Below are 21892 nucleotides of genomic sequence, written 5' to 3' on the forward strand. Positions count from 1 at the left end.
AAACAAAATTGCAAGGCATGTGGTCTCTAAATTGAAGCCTAATCCTAAAGGAGGGTTCTGACCAAATGTATAAATGCAGGTTCACAGAGCACAGCCATGATGAGAACTACATCACAATTATTACATCATGTTCACTTTATAAAGTACGGTAACATTGCCATGGCCTACAGAAGTATTAGAGAAGCAACTCAAACTCCAATCCCAAAGCATTCACAGTTAAATTTAAGTCAGAGAGAGAGAAAAAAAAAAGACAAGATCTCTCTGAGAAGACAAAATGTTGAATAGTGCTGTTTGAATATTTGGCAGTTATCTTATTTGATGAATTCCACTGTCTTGCTAAACAAACCCCCCAAATATTCACACATTTTGGCAGCAGAGAGGAATGATTACTCAGATGCTACAAATGTCCTTTGGAGGTGGAAGAAAGAAAATGAGAAGCAACCCAAGGAGATGGCTGATCTGGAAGGAAAGTGTTGCTTTCATTGAATGCCTATTCGTGGACCTACCTAGCAGCAGAAGATGAAAGTGTTGTGTACTGATGCAAGTTCCTTACAATTTCCAATCGCTGTTACACCTGTTTAACTGTTCGTGTAACGGTATGAGTTTAAGCGGATGTAGTTAAACTAGTCAAAAGCCTGTATGAATACGCATCTCTCAATTTGAAGAGGCTTATTTTGATTTAGCTTAAATCCACAGTTTTAAGCTCAACTGAAAGAAACTGCTTTAATCAAATCCATCTACTAGTGGTTGGAACAAACTAGCCGAACCAATGCAAGTTTGCATGTAAACAGCTCTTCTGAAAGGAAGCAACTATTCCAAAAGGAGCAGGCGAATAGAAGTAGAAACAGCTAGAGTGTGAGAGAGTGGTGAGAGGTGAGGTTGAGGGGTCCATATGGAAAAAGATGGGAATGGAGGGTACAGTTATTGATTTACTCATATGGAATAAAGCAACAGAATATCCTATAAACAATGGCACTAAGGGATAGGGATACAGTGGCAGATTTAGATTTGATATCCTTTGCAAGGCATCATCAGTAGCCTAGTGCTGGTCTTCAGTGCAACCATTAAAATGATAAATAGGACACTCCTCTGTGATGCCTGCTTTAGTTTGCATTTTGCCACACTTACACTTGGGGTCTTTAATCAAATGCCATTTATATCGTATGTAGTTACATCTACCTTGTCCAGTACGAACCCTGTTCAACGTTGTCCAGCTCCACTTTGCTAAAGCAAAGTCAGGAGGTTTAGATGTGGGGTCCATAATAAGAAATTTGTTAATGCTGTCAATTGTGTTCCATTGCTGGATCCATTTTCCCTTGTTGTCAGTGGCTTCATCATTCAGCTGAGGGTACAGGAAGAGTGGGAGAGAGATACCACCAGGAGCCAAAGCACACGTGTTTGGGGGAAACGAAGGATTTGCCTGTAGGGAAAGGAGTAGGGATGCTGATACAACCAAAGGAAGAGAGCAGGAAAGCTTGTGAAAACAGAGGAGATGACGAGGGGAGGGATGGGAAGAAGGAGGAAAGGAAAAACAGGAAACACTGGTGAAGATGAGGAGAGATTAGGGGAGCCAAAGAAAATATGGGAGCTCTGCAGTGAATGCAAAGTGAGAAGGAAGGAGGTCAGAGCAGCATTCATTGCCCTCTTGGGATGTGGCCTAGAAGCATCCTCTAGGGGAGGAAAGGCACCGTTCTTACTCACATGGCAGGGTGGCGTGGTAGGTGTTCAGAGATGGCAGGATTAAAACACATGCAGGGCATTGTGATGCTCTAAGGAGCTTGTTCTGAAGCAGAGAGCCTGACACAGTGAATAAGCAGAGAGCAGCTGCCTTAGCTTTTTGTGGAGGAGCTGACGGTAAACACTGTCACTGGCATAATCAACAGTGCCAGAGATGTGACATTATAAGTGCTAGGGAGATGGCATTTCGGAGAGCAGTTCTAATTCATAATCGTAGTTCTTCAATTAATAAGCCCTGTAATATAGCAAAATACATGCATGCATTTAGTGTTGTGGAAGCACGATTCTCAGGGTGCATGCGTGAAAATGAACGGGCAAGTTCTACACCATTAATATTTTCTGATTTGCATTCCACCATGATTTTCTGCTGACAAGTCTATAAAACCGACAGACAGAAACACACTTAAAAACAGAGCTGACAAATCCCCAGAAGCCCAAATAGCACATTGCTCAAAGCTGATGTCTAGCTAATAGAGGCAGACAGAAGAGCAAATAAAAAAAATAAATATATAAAACTAGTTCGTCAGGTGACTGACTTGTGACCTAGAAGTGAGGTCTCTTTATTTCTGATTCCACTGCCCTGGAATGGCTTCTTGACTCCAGGATTACTGGGGGTCACTAATGGAAAACAGATTGCAGTTCTTGTTGTCTAGTACAAGGGCGCTTGAACCCATGCGACTCACCTGTTGTCTCCTCAGTGCCTGCCTGCAGTTCCTTATTACCAGCTCGACTATTGTTAGACAAAGCTGATTCCTTCTCTAACACAGGTTTGGTATTTTCATAATGAACTACTTTACTAGCATACTGTCACACTGATTTTCCCCATTACATATACACTACTGTTAATGCTCTGACAGCATAGGACCATGAGTACCAAATGCTTTCAAGTTCATTTACATAGTGTTGCTCTTAATCTGGACAGCCATAAAATGCAATGCCTAGTTATAGGCTAGTTTTTTACTGGCTAGACATTAAAGCCATACTGGTATCTACATCACTTTGATACACTACACTGATCTGGTGTACGTCGCAGGTACTTTGAGGCCTGAAGCCCAACTTCAGTGCCTTTCATGTATGTCAATCACTAAGCATATGCATCTGATGTTGACTTGCCATTTGGAGAAGAGCATGTTGTAGATACATGTGTAGCTTGCAGAAGTTGTGCAATCTCCATCACCGGATGCATTTTGGTACAGCTTAGACAAACACTTGTTTGTGGCACCTTATATGAGATGATTTTGCCTTACGCAAGGGGTGGGGTGGATGACTTACTGAAGCCCTTCCAACTCTATTTTCCTGTGTTTCTATGATTCTGTGAATATTCAAGTCTGGCTTCCTCTAGTGACTGACCCACATAAAAGTATGATTCCACTACTGTTACCAGCATTTGGCTCATATGGTCCTCGCTTGAAACTGTCCTGGGACCCAGAAAGGATCCTGACTTGGAGGTTAAATAGTAAGTCTTTGGATTGATACATGCAGCATACACAGGGATGGGAAACAAGTCTTTTACACCCAAGGAACTTAAGATTTATTTCAAGGAAATAGGTGAAAATGTCAGAAAAGAGCAATGTACCCACCCCCGTTCAGAAATCATAGCTTGCCATACTGTGACTGGAGATTTCTGCTGTTTGAAGTACAGAGGGACCCCGCTGAGGTGGCGTGGACAATGGGGTGAGCAGCTGGAAGCCCAGAGGCTGCAAGTTTTGAGTTCATAGCAAAAGCGCTCACCGTACGGTCACGTTAGATTCCAACGAATCTGCAAATTCTGCTAAACACCTTGTCTCAAGGACACGGCGAAGTAAAGGAGTACATAGGGGAAAGTGGGGGGGGGACAAGTGTTGGCAAAGATTGATTTGATAAATGGTAGGCCAAGCTCTGCCCCCTAATACAATCAGAAGAAAAACAATCAGATTGTCAATCTGTGCAGGCTCCTTTCCTTATTTCAATGCAATGAATTACTAAGAACTGGCACAAGCAAGTAATTTAGTGCTTAATAAGTACTTAAGAGAATTAGGATCTTAATGACTACAACCGAACTCTTCAGCAGCCCCCTAAAATCAATGAAAGCATAGGAAGAAATTGAAAAGGACGGTGAATTACAGGCTTCAAAACTCCCCTCGCTTTTTTATTAGGTTTTAAAAGATTGTTCTGTTAATCAGTGGCACGCCCAAGATTTTTTCAAGTAAAAGTTGGCCATGGCCTTGGATTTGTGCCATGTATAGAATTGTTATAATTTTGTTGTTATTACTTAATGACTGGTATGGGAAGTAGTAACAAGTGACCACTGTGTAAGCAACCTTAATGTATCTTTTAGTTTGAATACTATAAAGCAATATGCACAGATTCAGGGACTGGTAAAAGCAGTCAGAGAAACACAGTACTCTGGGGTCACATATCAATCTCTGCATTGCTCAGCCTGTATTGGGAGGTGCCAATAGCAGCAGCAGCACACACAGTACTTAAAATCCACTATTTTTTGCAAAGCGCTTATCAAATATTTAAATGCTAATATTGCAAATATATATTTCGCCCAGACAATTAAAATTACTCTTTTTATTTAAAAAAAAAATCCCCATACAGTATTTAAATAATTTAGACAAAGCGTTGTGAGGTTAGGGACTTAATTCTAAGTAGTCGATCAAAACGCAGTATTATAGCCCACAGACATTGTGATTAGTAAGATATATATAGAGAGATACATAGAGATATATAGATATAAAGTCAATTTAATATGTGATCTCCAAATGTCAATCTAAAGCTAGAAACCCCTCAGATGGCACCGTTACAGCTCAAACAAATGAACTATAGCTTTTTTCATTTGAAAAATGAGAAGAACTCACATGTTGTCTAACTTGCCTGTTTTATAACATTTTCTTTTTCATTTTGTCGGGGGTTGACTGTCTCTCGCTGTATTATACAATTATGCCAGGCCTCTCGCAGCATAAATTAAGGTCCTGCTCCTGCTATTGGCTCCATGCATGAAGGCCCTTGAGTCCAACATAGAGCTACAGGCTATGAGGATCCCAGACCTTAATTTGACATGACTGGACTAGTGGCAGATACAAACCTACATGGTAGATTCTCAAGTCATCAGAAGTCCTATGTTCCTGTGCCTAGCATAAAAAGCCAGAGGAAAGCTTTACAAAACTATCTCTGGGGCTTCTTTTTGTTCCCTACCTGACCTCTTCGCACTAGGACCATGGGGGGAGAAGGAAGGAGGGTCAAGTGTGAAGACTTTTTAGGGCACGCCAATATTTGCTGTCAAAGGGACACTATAGTTGCCAACCACTCCCCTTCCCACTGGCAGCTTTACAGATGCAGAGGCCAGCTGCAGGTGTGGAGAGCCCTGGGCACTTGGCAATATTTGAAGTGTTGTTGATATCACCCCCAAAAAACCCCCAAAACACAGAAAACTTTGTCCTCTTTGGCAAAATTTACACTCTTTTTTTGGTGGGGTCCAGTTTATCAAGAAAACTGAGGGTTTCGGATTGCTACTGTTTAGGCTCTTTCTAAGACGGAAGTGAACTCTGTGAATTCAAGCACTTGTATATACCACAGCTTCACACACAGTCACTGAATACCCTGGTAACAAACCTCTGTGTGAGATATAGAAGTAGGATTCCATTTATCAGGATGGAAGAAGGTGGGAAATGTCTCAATGGCTGCGTCTACATGAGCGGTGGACTGTGCAGTTGCTACTGTGCAGTCATTTAGTACTTGCATAAACTGGTTACTTTGCAGTATCATCGCTACATTCTTTTTCAGACGGTACTACCCAGTAGTTCATTACTATTGTGCAATACTGTCGTGTCACCATTAGTGCCTGCTGATGCTACTGTATGGTAGCAACAAGCTACTGCGTAGTAGCGTCTCATGTAGATGCGCCTAATGACTTGGCAAAGGCCACAGAAGACAGGGTTAGATCCACTACTTGAAGATAGGGGGCTCTTCTTCTTGGTTTCATGAGTTTCTTTCCAATGGGCCAGTCCTGGATGACTCTGGTGAAATTATGGATAGTTTCCAATGCTCAGGAAGAATAATATGAATGTTCATCTTTTAATACAAGAGACTGACTTAGATGGTTTTGTGATTTTAAGATTACCTTTGTGAGGAAAAAAAGGAATGAAAATGGAGGGTTTTTTAGAGAAAAGAAAGCAAGTTGAGATTTAAAGGATAGCATATCATATTCAAGTGCCAAGGGAATCTATGTTTCAGAGGTTTTAAAGACCCAGAAAGTTAGCTCTGATTAAACTCGATGTCTCATATGTCTGGATTTTCCCAGCTAGAAAAGCTGCTTATTAAATTAAATAAACAAAGGCAGCTTAATAGAAAGCTTGGTTTATTAAACTGTTACCCTCCTACTTAGCTGGCAATTTTCATTCTGCAACAGTAAATGGAAAATGATCATGCCCAAGCATGTCCAAATCTATGCTACAAAGGTCCTTAATATATTCTTGCAGTGAAGAAGACTGAGCAAAGAATTACTGGCATGACAGAATGATACTCTGGACCCTAATGGAAAATCTGAAGGACTGTTGCAATTAATAGGAGGCCTATTCAACGCCCAATACAGAAATAATGAAATTTGTTAAAGTCTTCCTCTGTGGCCAAGATGAAATGAGATTCAAGGGATTCAAGGGCCCTGTTGAGTGGAAATGAGCTTCAGTGGCTACAAGTCCATAGAAATTCCAGGTCCAGGTCTACTGGGAGGAACAGGTGGAGAGGCTGATCTACTGCAATGAGTCATTTCTGTAGTGCGTGTCAGGGAAACTCCAACCAATATAAAATGTCATAGCTCATTTGCTCAGCAACCCAGACTAGGGTTAGAACATGAGACCTGTTTATCACATCACCTTTCCAGTCAAGGTGAGGTGCGCAGGAAAGTTTTGCAAACTTGCAACAGAACAAGTACAGTAATCTGAGATAACAATGCTGTGGCGGTAAAATTAGCTCCACAATGGGTGTGTCGACATGAGATGCTATGGCACAGTATGATGAGCTACTGCACCATAGCTTATTGCTGCCGCACAGTAGCGTTGCTGGGCACTAACCATGCAGCTTCAATACTGTGCAGTAGTAACGAGCTACTCATGTACATGCTCCCAGTGAACTGCAGACTGTCATTTCCTGAATGATCTGCATCACTTCCTGCAGCACCTAGGTTTTCCATAGAAGTCTCGCATTGATAGGTCTTGAGAGGAACCATTACTGAAGCAGACCTGAAGACTAGTAAGAAAAAGAAACACATATGGAAAATAACTTAAAGCCTCCACCACTCTACAGGGAATGATGGAGAGAAGTCTGCCTTGTGGGTACGAGCTTTATATGTAAGTATATTTTATATGAAGGAGTAAGGCACCTCCCATTGTAGATGCAGCTTGGAGCAGCCCCAGCAGTCAGCCTTCAACAGACCAAACCACTAACCTAACAAGAAGGAGCAGTGTGAGCCGAGCCTGAGAAAGGCAGCTTTCTCCTACTTTGCAACCAAGGACTTCATCACTGTAGGTGCACTTTTTCTTTGCTTCCCCTAATCTCTCTTTCCAACTTCCATAGAATCATAGAAAAGTAGAGGTGCAAGAGACCTCAAGAGGGCATCCAGCCCTCTCTGAAAGCAGGATCATTATACCTTTGGCCTTCATAACCAAATCTAGTGGTCTTAACAGAAGCATAACATACATATAAAGCCTCACAGGACTTAACGTTCTAATTACCCTCCTACTTAGGGTACTCTAATACATGGCCCCCCTACCTAGGGGAGCTCTAATACATGGTCAGGATATCCAGCTCTAGGCAACTTTCTATAACACAGTGAGCGTGTCTACATGTGTGTTGTTAATGCGCTTTTCCTAATGTGCATTAAATTTAATACCCCCAATGTGAGGTACTAAATAAATGCGCATTAGACTGCCCTAATGCACAGTAGCACAAATGCACATTTTTAAGTGATGCTTAAATGTGCAGTAGCCTATTTTACTGAACATTAGCATAATTTTTTTTAATGTGGCACTTGAATGCTCAGTGTAATACGCCACTGTGCATTAAAGCACACATGTCGATATGTAGATGCACCCAGTGTAAGAGCGAAACATGAGGAATAGGCCTGTTTCTAGTCTTCAAACCTGGCCAGCACTGGAAATTACTGGAGAATCTAACATATTTTTCCCGGGATAAATGAAAAGGGGGGATGGTGGGGGGAGAGGAAACACCCCTCTGATGATATGAAACAAACTGCCTGCGTAAAATACTCAATCAGAACATATAGAGGATTGGGCCCTGTGTGAGCTATTCACAGGCGGCTGAATAAGCAGTCAGAATACCATGTAGTATGTCTCGGATATGGATCCAGTGCTCAGAGAATGTGTCTGTTTCATTATCGCTGCATGCCCTGAAGTATGTTATTGCTCTTATGAAATTGCTTTTTCATTTCCCCCCATAAATATAAGCCAAAAAGAGGTATCCTTCCATTATTAAAAGTAGTTCATGTCCAATTAAAAACTGGTGCTCCAAGGGAGTTTTTAATCAGGATTTGGATTTTATTTTATATCCCAGGCACTAGACTGAGATGCTAAAGAACAGCTCGTTCTGATTCTGTGCCAGTCGCATCCTCTCAGCACTCATGCAGTTAGGCAGTTCTCTAAAGAGAAAAAGCCTATGCTAATTTCATATGCTAATGTCTAAGCATATGATCTGACTCTGGGGTTTTTTCCCTCCTGTGTTTAAGATCAACCTTTTAGTGCTATAATGGATGTTGTATCATTACAATGGCTTTAATATGCAAAAGAGAGGTTAAGTGCATGCTATTTAGGGGTGTTAGTAAAACTATAAAAATCAAGGGCTGTTTTCTCTCTCTTCTTTTCTTTAAATGTTATGCTTATATGTTGCGTTAACAATCTTGGCTAATTAAGATACTGTGTATACCTAAATTCACTCCTCTCCAAACTGGTTGCTGAGGACTGAACAGGACTGAAGTGGTGATTTGTGCAATTCTGTGTAACAGGTAAAAGAATGGCAGAGGGTATCAACATTTTCTCACAAGGCCTCAACCCTGCCCCAATCCTTGGCTCTTCTTTCATCAAGGGCACAAGCTGAAGTCATGGTTTGAAAAAGTCTATGAATGCTACATGCACCTTGATGAGGGTCCTCAAACCATGGCTTGTACAGACACATGCCTATCATGTGGGGGCTGGGCCTGAAGATGTCCCGAGGTCCCTTCCAGTCTCACAATTTATGGATCATCCATTCACCCATGAAAGATGTACGCACACAGTGGATTTTGTATACCTGCAAGTCAGGTACAGGCATCCTGCAATCTGGCTTTAAGTTAGCCATTAAGATCAGGATTGAAATGCCAAGATCAGTCAACACAGCATCTCCTTTCACACAGTCCCAACAAAAGGAGCTAGGTTTTGCTTTTCTTTCACAGGTCATGATGGCAGCATAGAGGCTAACAATCAGGGGGGCCACTTGGCAAATTATGTTCCATGTAACATTCAGATTTCTTCTAACTGCAAAAGCAATTTTCAAGACCAGGAAGTACCCAGGGCTTTTCATGAAAACACTCTATATGAACAGCTCTAAGGGATCAGAAATGGGCAGACAATTTGAATTCAGCACTGTCGGTAGAGGAAAGCACCTCTCTTCCAAACTGCCAGTGATATTCAATTTCTAAGCCAAAGATAAAGTGCATAAACTGTACTTCCATCAGAAAGTTCAGCTTCTTCTTGAATTACAGCTCTCCCATCCCAGCTATCATTAATGCCCTGAGCTCAAACACCCCCAGTCCATGCTGCAGAGTTTACAGTCATTTATTTCACCATCACATCACCCCCCACCACACACACTTTCTGGGACTGCCTCCCTATGTAAAACCATGGCCACACATAAAATGCTCTTCTTCAGAATAACTAACAACAGCTCCTAGAGGAAAAGTTAAAAAAAAAAAAAAGGTACACTGTGAAAAGAAGCCTGTTTCTAAGATAATATAGGACATCATGTAGATTAAACTAAAGATAAAAATCAGGGAAATCTAGGACAGGGGGTTACTTGTTATTTCTGATATTCAAGAACTGAACTGTGCCGGCCCCTTAACAAAACAATCAAAGACAAATTCCCTGCCCCAGACCGTATATAATTCAAGGCACCTAAAAATCAGTGCACCCACCTACACATATATATTTAAATATGTGAGTAGTTTTATAGGGTAAAAACCTAGCCCCATTCTTCATTGTTATTGGCTTTCATGAAGCCTGCATTTCAGCCACAGCATCTTAAAGTGACCATGATAAAGTTAAATACTGGCAGTTCTGGTGCCTAAATTTGACACTACAGCCATAAGTCATGACCTGACAGCAGGGAGAAAGGTTGAGTGGAAGGGCCAAAGAGAAGGGCAAGGGCAACAATCCTAGGAGTGTGTATTTGCTACGTGTCCTTAGCTGAGGCCCTTCTTTTTTGTTTGTATCCCAGTTACCCATCCCTCTCCACACTTCTTGCAAGTTAATTGGCAGAGACAGATTTTTAGGAAAGATCTAAATGTGCTGAGGGAGTTGGTTTGGAGAACAATTATGGAGCATGCAGAAAGTAGCATGAAGACAGAAGACAAAGTGGGCTGTAGCCAATCGGTGACTTTTGGAATAAGACATGACAAGAGTGCAGCTGCCTCCCCTGGCCCAAGAAAAGAAATGTCAACCTTCCTGGGGATGTAGACATAACCACACCAAACACTTGAAATGCCTCTTTGTGCGCAAGGATAACGTGTAGCTCTCTCTAAATCACTGGTTTGTCAGCAACCTGCTTTACCAACTGATTGACTGGAGCAAATTCTAGCTTAACTGCCTGCTATCAAGTACATAGGGGCAGTTAATATCCTCATTCTGCCTCCCATGTTCAGCTTTGTCTGTGTACCTGTTTGTATTAAGGGTGTAGGTTGTAGCCGTGTTGGTCTAAGGACATAGGCAGACAAGGTTCTTTGGGTAAATCTGATATTTTGTATTAGATCAACTCAAATAGTTGGAAAAATTCTTTTGTGCAAGCTTTCGGGTACAAATACCCTTCATCAGGCTGTTTGCATCATACACCCACCCAACACATTCCTGGTGGAGATTTATGTTAGTTAATGCACAATTCATATATATTCCATCATCTAATGACAGATTGTATTGTGTAACTTCTTGTGGCCAGAGCTTTGACATACTCGGAGAACAAGAAATCTGTCATTTCAAAAAAATAAATTGTTCCTAAGAGTGGCTCTGTTCGAAAAAGTGAGTAGCAACTTGTCGTCGTGGGATTCTGTGTATATTTTCTCTGAGCAATTGCCAGATCAAATATATACTATATACGTTCTTCCTTCCGCCCTTCCTTGTGGCTTGTTTTTCTTTTGCTGCTGCATTAGCCCTACAGACTGAGCATGCAATGTGAGGATCATGAGAGAAATAAAGATTCTTGCTTATCACTGGTATTAACATTTGTAGCACTCAATATCTCCTCTGCTCTCCTCTATTGCCTTCCATGGGATTGCATAAGGATTTGAATTTGGAAAACAGGTCTACTTTTAATGGACATGAAGAGACAGGATCCATGTGACTCAACTCTTGGTTCTGCAGAACTAACAGGAATTTAGGAAAAAATAGCCCAAGCTTCTTTTGTCACTATTGTCAGCAGATGTGACACAGAATACACCCAGGGAGTACATTTTCTGAGTAAAGAAGTGACATTTTTCAGAGCAGAAGTATGTTTGAAGTAAAAACTTCCAGAAATATGTAAACCAAATCCCTTCTGCATTTTTTTCAAACCAGTATCAGAAGGCCACTCTACTAAACAGATTTAATTAACTGCTACTTGTAGATAACAGACTATTTAAGATGCCATACCGCTACTGTACATACTCCTCATGAAAAGGTGTCTGTGTGGGTGTTTTGTCAGCGTGGGGGAGGGGGGGAAAGAGAGAAATTAACTTGTGTTGCTACTTAATAGGAAAAGGGTTCTAGCTAAAAATCATCATCCAGCTAATTAGAGGCAAGTTATCAATGCATTAAGAAACCTGATTTTCACATTTCTTTTTAACAAGAAAAATGTTCAAATATAAGCATGTTCTTCTGCGAGACTCTTTAAAGATCAATTTCAGGAACTGACATTTTTTCAACAGTAATAGCAATTTTGCAAGAAACAGGATTTAAGTTGTGGGTGAACGGAATTTGTATTGTTCTCGAGAAACTGAATGATTAATAGCAAAGGTGCAAGTCATGTTTCTACCAAAGTGAAATTCACTCTTTCTGCTCGAGTTCCTCAACTGAGTCTATTCCCAGGGAATCTGACTGCCTTGCAGTAATTTATTAAGGCTATATCTGGACAGCAAATGAAGGAGGAATATTTGTTCTCGTTTAACTAGCACAACTACCAATGTTAACAGAAGCCTGGAATTTGGCCTAGCCAGCAGTCTCAAACCCTGGGTGCCAACACTTTAAGAGGTTTACATATGTGATACGGGTTTCTGCTCCAGGCCAAATGGCTTCTCTCTTCCCTCCTGCTGCTTCTTAGGGTCATAATTGGATCTTTCCAACATACTGGCATGTCTACATGAGATGCTTAAAGTGCAGTAGGCTGACTGCCCATTACAGCATCACAGCAAAAAAACATGCTATTAGAGTAATGTGCAGTAGTATTAGTCCATCAGCTTCTCCTCGTATGGCTTGTCTTGCAGGTCCCTGATCATACAGGTGGCTCTTCTCTGGGCCCTCTCAAGGTTTTCCACGTCCTTGTTGAAAAGCAGCGCCCAGAACTGGATGCAGTACTCCAGCTGAGGTCTCACCAGCGCGGAGTACAGTAGGAGTATCACTGCCTTAGTTTTGCATGAGATGCAATGGTTAATGTACGCCAGCGTGTTGTTTGCCCTGCTGGCTGCAGCATCGCATGGCTGGCTCACATTCAGGTGATGGTCGATCACTACCCCTAGGTCCCTTTCAGCCAGGCTGCAAGTCAAATTGTCGCCACTGAGCCTGTAGGTATGTTGGGGATCGTTTGCTCCCAGATGGAGCACCTTACACTTCTGAGCGGTGAACTTCATCTGGTTCTGGTCTGCCCAACTCTCTAGCCTGTCCAGGTCTGCCTGTATCTGCAACCTACCTTTTGGCATCACCACGCTCCCCATAACTTGGTGTTGACCGCAAACTTGGCCAACAAGCTTTTCACCCCCACATCCGAATCATTGATAAAGACGTTGAAAATCACCGGTCTAAGCACGGACCCCTGAGGGACACCACTGGCCACCCTGTGCCAGGATGACACAGATCTGTTCATGAGACCACTCTGGGTCCTACCCCACAGCCAGCTTCCCACCTACTGAGCAGTTAAGCCCACAATCTTCCAATTTTTCCACAGGGATATCGTGGGATACTAAATCAAAAGCCTTTTGGAAGTCTAGGCATATTTTTCAAGAGGACCGCGATGTCCCTACTGAGCCAGGAGGGCTTGCCAGCCTTTCTGCTATCTTTCCTCTTCATGGGGACGGTTTTTTTTAGTGCTTTGAGGATTATGTCCTTGAGGAATGACCACTCTTCATGCGCCCCATTTGCCTCCCATGTGTCCTGTTTGCTTTTCTCTCAATCCGCCATTAGTTGTGATCTCCTTTTTCAAGACCCGAGTCCCTCAACAATCTTTCATTCATGCATCTATCTTCACAGAGTCACCAAAAGGTAGGGAAATACTATGAACCCTATTTTATATATGAGGAATGGAAGAAGAGACTTTGTCACATCTTGCCTCAATTAGCTGAAGGAAGCAGTGAGATGGCAGATGAATCCATGTGGGGAGGGTCTCCATGGGTTTGAGAGAAGCAAGATAAGCAAAATGTTCACAATAGGACTAGCAACTTAAACCCACAGTGTTTGTGCAGCCTGATACAATTCCTGTGTATGCTACCATGAAAATAAGCAAACATCTCAATGGCAAAATCATTTAAATAGGAGACAGATAAAGGTCTGGCTCAGATCATCATATTAATTGGAAGAGCGGGTTTTTCTGAACCCAGGGGCTAAGTTCAGTACAATAAAATGGTATGGATAATGTTTATTCAAAGGCACGGCGGATATAACTGTTGACACATTTTAATTTTTGCAACTAGTTATTTTTATCCCTCAGTCATTTTACTTGCCACAAAGCCATTTCTAATGTACCTAAAAACTTGATATCTTGATATGAATGGAAAACAGGCTATGCAACAGGAATGCACTTTGTATTCAGTCTGCTAGTGCCAATTATAGCGAGTGCATCTGATGTTTGTTTGAAAATTTCCGAGGTGTTTAGTTTTGACAAGCGACATTTCAAAGGGAAGCTGCGTTTTATTAAGCTCTCCCCTTTAAGCACAGAAATCACTGCAACTTAAAAGAAACATCATTTCCACTACAAGGCCTGGACTGTAAATTGCATTTAACTCTGATTCCAAAGTGAGAAGAAACTCATGAGGACACATCACTTATTAGCTTCAGAAGATCCTTTTCCATCTCACAGCATTTCCACGTTTTTTTACTGTAAATGGAGAAATCTTACTGTAAGCTAGCCTTGTATTCTAAGCAACCCAGAAGCAACCCTACAATGTACAATTATGCTGCATCTTTAAAAAAAAATCTCACTTTTATTAAGGCAAAAATTTTAAGTCATATTCTAATAAGTAATTTATGGCAGGTGTTTTTTTTTGTATCTGCTAGTACTATTGCCTCTATTGTGAGCACTTTTGAAAAGGCTTATAAAACAACCAGCATAACAGAGTCCTAGACTCAGCTGGGGCTCCTGGTCCCAACTGGAATGTAAATTATTAAAGACTAATAACATACCCTTCATGTATATGCAGCGGTGACAATTAAAAATTTAGTGTTTGCCAACCGTCACTATAATCATCATCAGAGTATCACCATTTGTGCATGTACTTAGCTTAAAAAAAGAACTGTGGTGTGTGAGAGACCTATCTTGACAAATGCTGAAATGTTAATGGTTACCACTGCATATATACCAAGGTGATATTATGGTGGTGCATAAATATTTAATTGGCACTGAACTGGGACGCCTACATTACTGGTAGCAAAGCCCAACAAATGCCCATCAAGTCTTTACATTACACATTAGCTCGTGCTGGTTGGTTTATGTTATGCACGTTGCAGAAAAAACTAGTTATTTTCTATATCCCCCAACCTATAAAACTTGTTGCCATTTAATATCAAGTTAGGATGCTTGTAGAAACTTCAAAGGCACAGGGTAATTATAACCTATCCATCTGATAAACCTCTAAAAATGCTTCTGTAATCAATTGTCTAGATAGCGTATATTTCTCTTAAGATCGGGTAATGTGTGATTCTTCTCAAGGTTGAAAGAAATGTCGTAACATTTTGGAAAAGAGGCAACCCAGTTCCAGTGGTATATATCATATATCTGTGGCCTAAAGAAGCTGGAGAGACGGGGTCTTTTGCCTCGGACTGGTCTAAGACTGAATCCAGAGATGGGCCATCTTGCCACTCAAATCAAAATAAATTCAATTGGGTGTTTCGTATGGAGAGAGAAATGGGAAAAAAGGCAGGTTTCTATGACAAGTTATTTCCCCCCACATACAAGAGGTCTTTGAAAGATGTTCAGGGGTTTGGAATATTTGATGTGGTTGAATATACATGGTGATCAAACATGCATGATACATGCAACTTGCAACACGGTTCAGCAATTTATGCAGGATTATCACTTAGCATATATAATTAATACATATGCAGATGTATATATGTAGATAAGAAAACACTATGCAGATAGATATATATTTGTATAAAATTACATGCACATCTATTTGATTACGTGTGTGTGTATATATATATATCATACACAGACACACACACATTATGGTATGTGTAGACCCACAGCGTACAATTTAAATAAGGTTTAAAATAGAAATCATGTACACAAAAATAATCCTTAGGAAAATTTCAGAACAGCTATAACAATCTCTGCTTCTCACTCTCCTAAATAATGACTTTGAAGTCAGACAAGTGTGGCTCCTTCCCCAACAAGCATGAAGAGGATGGATGGGAAATTTCAAGCACGCAGAAGTACAAAGGAATAAAATGACCACATTTTAAAAGTGTAGGAAAGCTTTCATGCAATTCTTAATTCAGGATGATAAACATTAAAAGCTGGCATTACCATCCTGTTTATTATTATCACAGGTTTCTTCACCCCTGGATAAGCAAAATGAATTCTTTTTAATAATACTGACAGTTATATCCATCCATCAAGGAAAAAAAAACAGGCCCATTTGATCTTTCATCACTCCAAAAACCCAAGGAACAATATTCTAAATGGTTTTTAAATCAACACAAAAGCAAAAATATCACTTGGAAATTAAAGCCAAAGACCCATCACTGAGAGAGATTATTTTAGTCCACATTTTGAAAGGGAAGCATTTTGCTCAAGGGCCAGATTTACAATGATTAGGCACCTAAAGTTTGGATAAATGCCAGTGAGATTTTCAAAAGCACGTCTGCATCTTTTAGTGTCTAAATACCTTTGTAAATTTGGCCTCAAATCAACAGCCCAGTTCCCAAACACAATAGCTGGGCCAAGAATTAAGCAGATGCCACTGGGTGGTAAAGCTGTTGAGCTGGCAGTCCCTGCGTAGCAGTCAGTTCATCCACCCACCCATAACCCAACTCCTCTGCTCGGCTCTGAAGTGGCTTGTACATCCGTGCCCCTCATCTAGCTCCCTACATCCACAGCAAAGCTCCAGCAGTTCAGCTTCAAGGGCACCTTGATATATACCCATTACCATACTGGACGCAACCTATGAATTGCTCAGCTCTCCATCTCCCATTGTGGTCAAATTTATCGTGAAGACAAAATCCTCAAGGGACTACTCAATCCCTTGTAGAAGCTGCCCTTTCAGTGGTTACCTGGTAACAGTGCTGTAGGCAATGCCTGTTCTCCCCAGTGAAGTAGGCCTGCGGGTACAGAGAATGCCAAGCTAAGACGTGTGGGTTTTTGTTGGTAGTGGTTGCCGTATTTTCTCATCACTATAACAAAGTAAATTACCAAACATGCATATGCATCCTTGATCCAACAACCCAGGAAAAAACAAAACTCCTACCATAGCTGATAGAAATGTTGTACCGTAAAACTTGATTTTGCATTGCAGACTTTGGGATTGGTCTCTTTGAGTGTAAGAAGGTTTTATTTTTTATTTTTTTGTATTTTTCAAACTGGACTCGGTACAATTCTAGTTCAAGCTTTGTATCACAGTAGGTATCCAATAGTAACTAAGCACTGCCATTTGAACAACAGATAAATATTTCATACAGCTCTTAAAGGCACAAATGCCAAACTTTAACAGGTGCAAACATCCAAAAATTCCATCTCCAGCCATGTAATTGTAGGCTTGGGATTAGTGGGCTATCTTGACAAGAAGACCCTTTTCATTCCTGAGGCTGCAGATAAAATTTTTGACAATCTTATAAGTCGGATGGTGTTCAAATGTATTAAATTTTAACCTCTGTGTTATGATCAGGGAAGAAGGATTCTGCACTGATGTTGTTTAAAACAAGAGCATAGAAAGGGCAAGCTGTGTTGTTTGCTAAAGTGAGTGTTAAAGGACAGAGTATAAAGGACATTCTTCTTTTGGGCATAATAAGGACACAACTTTTGGAACAGCTGTTCTTTGGGAAGCTGACAGCACACCTATAAATAAAGGGGTGAGGGGTGCAGCATTAAAACCCTAGTAACTTGGAGTAAAGGACATCGTCATTAGCCATCAATTACCAAGAAGAGGGAAGTGAGTATATCAGTGGTGTCCCTCCTAATACTCTAAAAGATTCATTATGAGCATCAGGTTAAAGAAACGTATGGGACAGCTGAAAATAAAGGCAGCAAATGAGTCTGAGTTGAAAACATTGGCTTGAATACATACCCAATGTTGGTAGACACCCATCCAATATTTTCTCATGAACACCTCTCAAAAATTACACGTGCCATGACAGCATTACCTCATACAGATGTCACCCTTTTAAAAAAGTTTGCACATGAAATACCAAAGGCTACCTTGAAAAAATTAGTTACTGCACTAATTCCTCATATTTGATAACCAACGATGTCTCCCTCTTGAATACAAATTAAGAGAAATACCATTTAAATCTCCAATACATATTTCCCTCTTGCATGAAATGTTTTTCATGCATGGCATTCTAGCTTTGGGTAAAGGCCCAAAATGAATTAGCAAGTTTCATAGCAAGGGAACAAGCAAGAACAGCTTAGAAAAGCTTGTTATCTTTATTTTTTATTCAGATAAACTCCCATTGAAATGCAAAGGGAGACTGGAGTCATGCCCTGGGGTACAGATGATGGGCTCACTCCTTCCTTTTATGACATGTCAGTACGTCTGGTGGTGGCAGTGATGCTCAGAGTGGCTTTTTCATACGAAATACATAAGCAGCCCTGAGACTGGGGGCGAGGGCCCCAGCTGAATGCCCTTGTCCAGAGGAACGCTCCCTCTCGATTGCTCTTGGGCACATCTACATGTTCATTGATGCACAGTGGTTACTGCACATTTAAATTTAGTACTTGCTTAATGAAGTACTAACTACATGTGCAGTAACTTGCACTATAGCACAGTAGTGCCAGTGCACAGTTTTTTTGTGACGCTTACTGTGCAGTAGCCTAAAAACACTGTGCAGTAGTGTATTAGCACATTTTTTGACCGGCACACTACTGCACAGTGTTATTAGGTCTCAAGAAGGATATCTACACAAGATGATGATCGCACTGTAGCCTAAGTCTCCAGAGGGCATACCAGTGACCACTGGGGTTGGCCTCAGACCTGTCTTGTGGTCCTGCTTTTGGGTTTGGAGACTGCAAGTGGGCAGGGGTAGTCAGGGTATACTCATGAACAACTTGTGAATGCCATGGTTTGCGGTGTTTGAACTGGTTATGCCAGGATTTTGTCAACAGATCATTTAGACTTAGATGCTTAAATTCTACCCAACTCAATCTTTGGGTGCATAAGTCCTTTTTTGGACCTAGCCAAGTGGTCACTGCAGTGCAAACAGGTGCTATTACATCATGAAATAACAGTAAAAAATCACGACTCTAATATAAACATTAAAAACAAGAAATCCACATTTTGGAATTCTGAAACAACAGTTTACAAACTGGGTTTCTTGGACTTTTCAACTTGCAGGAGATTTCATAGGTAACTCTTTTCTTCCTGAATCAGAATGGAAAGGGACTTTGAAAAGTTAACATTTTCCATGGCCATGACAGTCCAAGTCCTAGCTAGCTCTAGTCATAATCTACTACTGCAACAGAACAACAGTAAATGGTCACCTCCTCCCAGCCCTGTCCAGCAAGGAGGAAAGGTTGCATCTCCCAGGGTGACACAGCTTCTGCACCGGCTCTTCCTCAGGGCTATGCCTTAAGACACAATCTATTGCTAAGAGCTAATTTGTTGATGCAGTGCAAGCCATCATCTTATCTAGCTTGCTCACAATATTCAGGGCAGCCAATCCACAGAAGAGAACAAGAAATGGCATACTAACCAAGCAGCATATTTAGAATATGCTGGCTGCTCAGAAAAAGAGTAATGCAAAAGTAAAGGAAATTTTGCCAAAACATTCCCTGCTCTGTTATAATCATGTGCCACTTGCAAGCATTTCTGAGAAAGGAGCATTGAAGGTCATCAGGAAAGAACTTGTAACAAAAAGCTGCAAATGGAAAAACACTGAACGTGTTGTAAACAGAGACGGGAGTTAGCAAAGAGGTTTCAGGTAGGGATGATATAAAAGCAGAGCCACTTATTCCAAGCCTGCAATCCCACCTGAACCCTGCTAGCAACAGAAATAGAAAAGGGACCCAGATCTGAACCCTCCCCTCTCTCTCTCTCTCTTTTACACACACACACACACACACACACACCCCTCCCTTCCAGTTTTGCTCATCTCTCTTTTGAGTTAAAGGGTTCCAAAATATTAAGAAAACAAAAGCTCTGAAGGAAGAAGAGAGATTAAAATTATTTTATTTGTATATCACCTAGACCATTAGTGAATCATGGACAAAACAGGAGTTTTCGTGATGGTGAAATAATAAAGCCAAAACGCACTCATTATTTAATTCTCTTCAGCGGAAGTACACTAATATCTCTAGCAATGGCTGACAACGTTAAAGGGAACAAAAACAGCTGGACCAGATAAGCATCTTGTTCAGCTGTGCTGGACGCAGAAGGCACCTCCCATCTGTGCTGCTGCCCCAGGGCAGCAGACAGCAGCGGTCTCTATCCTGCATATGCTCTGGGGAACACAGAAGGTTTTTGCTCCTCCTCTCCTAGGAAGGAAGTCAGGTGGGTGAGACCACTTGGGAAAGGTGAGGAGGATGTAACAGGCCAGCCCTGTTCTCAATGTCCAGAGCAACAAGAATAGTGCCTGGGGTGTGGCATTGGGCACCAGCTCCACAGCTGGGACAAACTGCAGACTGTCGAGACCCTGCATCCAGGGTTTAGCACTGTGAGAGGCAGTGCCTTTTGTAGTTCATTCTTTCCATGCTCGTCCAGGGACAATGCCAGAAGACGGTCAGGGCTTATGCCAAACTGCCCCCATCAAGCACAATGCACTCATATACCTAGGGACCTACTGAATTCATGGCACAAGTGGGCTGCACGGTAGCCCCTTTAATCTTGCAGGCTCCCCTGCATCCCCACTTCCCCCAGTTGCTGATGGGCTGGTGGGCCCCAGTAGCTATGCTGCTTGTTGCTGACTGGCCGGGAGGCAAACATGGTGCCATATTTAAAACCATAGTTTTCATCTCCCTGCCAATCAGGTGAGTGGCAGGGCCACTCCACCAATCAGTCAGGGGGGAGGGCGCGAGGGAGCCTATAAGATTAAAGGAGCTGTCGCATGGCCCACTTCTGCAGTGAACTTGGTAGGTCCCTACATATAATGTCTCATTGCCAAAAAAGAATAAAACTTCCAGAAAAGAAATAACACCTTCCACTTAGAAGTGATGCATGACCAAATTGCTCGGATATATATGCAAATGAGACATCCCCAAAAAGGAAATGCCCCCCCTCCTGCCACAAAGCAACCTATTCATCTACGAGGGACGTGTTTTAATTCCCCTGGCTGTCTAACCTGCTTATTGGTCTCTCTGAGATTTTCAGGTAGGCTTTTTGATTCACTGGCAACCCACTTTACCAACAGGTTGTTCCTTACTTTCTGTGGGTCCAGACTGCATTATAAAAAATGACTTCCTCTTACGCTAACGAAGTACACTGTCTGATGAAGAGAGTCACTACCCGTGGCTGGCCTGCAACAATCAATGCGATGCATTTTGAATCAGACAAAGCACAATCTCTTCAAGACGTGGACTTTGTAAGTGTTTGAAATATGTAGCTGGTAACCTCATTAACAAGAGACCTCTTCAAGCCTGTGAGATCTGAACAAAGCTGTTTGACCCTCTCAATGCTGCTGTTAGGGTTTTATCACTCGTCTTCAAACAAAGAAGCAAGACTGATAATACAACAGTGAATGTCATCCCAAGTTTTGATGGCCAAAGTGTTGCCTTTGTAGCTGCGCATGCAGACAGCTGTTCCCGTTGGTTCCACCCACCTTATGTTAAAGAGGACAGAAGTTTATTCCCATGTTTAAACTTTAGTACCTAAGGACTAAAATGGCCTGAGAAAAACAGCGGCTCAGGAACAACCCGGTCATATTTCTAGAATGCCTTTCACTTGAGCACCTCAAAGTCAGTATGCAATAATTAATTACCCTGTAAATAATTAAATAATAAAGACACCCCTCCCCCCCATTTCAAAAGGGAAAATCAAAGGGAACAAAATTAAATGATTTAGCAGAGCAGGGAAAGTCTACAATAGCCAGACAAAATCCAGGGATCATCACCTCCCATCTTAAACAAAAGCGTGTCCCATAATGAATGCATGTGTCACAGACCACAAAAGCCTTAGCTTTTCCCTCCTTTGTTTTAGCTTTTTTGATTCCAGGATAATCTGTATGATTTGAGATAACTCAAAATGAAGAAACCAACTGCAACAGAGCAGGGGAGGAAAAAGCAGCGCAGCAAGAAACAATGTGCCCAATATGATGCAAGACAAAGCAAGTACAGAGAGGGACGCAAAGGCAGCTGCACAATA

The 21892-nt window shown here is 41.5% G+C and overlaps 1 protein-coding gene and 1 long non-coding RNA gene across 2 annotated transcripts in view; both read right to left on the reverse strand.

The window, feature by feature from the left end:
• Positions 1–21892, reverse strand: part of FAM19A1 (family with sequence similarity 19 member A1, C-C motif chemokine like) — a 306137-nt gene that overhangs the window by 238404 nt on the left and 45841 nt on the right. The window lies entirely within an intron of this gene.
• On the reverse strand, positions 1014–21419 carry LOC109311191. The gene is made up of 3 exons (XR_002101443.1): positions 21408–21419; positions 13916–13922; positions 1014–1315 (listed from the first exon to the last, which is right to left on the reverse strand). It is a non-coding gene; the product is annotated as an uncharacterized LOC109311191 (long non-coding RNA).

Source organism: Crocodylus porosus, unplaced genomic scaffold (assembly GCF_001723895.1).
Source record: "Crocodylus porosus isolate Cpor-Errol unplaced genomic scaffold, CroPor_comp1, whole genome shotgun sequence".
In the NCBI taxonomy this organism is placed as follows: Eukaryota; Metazoa; Chordata; order Crocodylia; family Crocodylidae; genus Crocodylus; species Crocodylus porosus.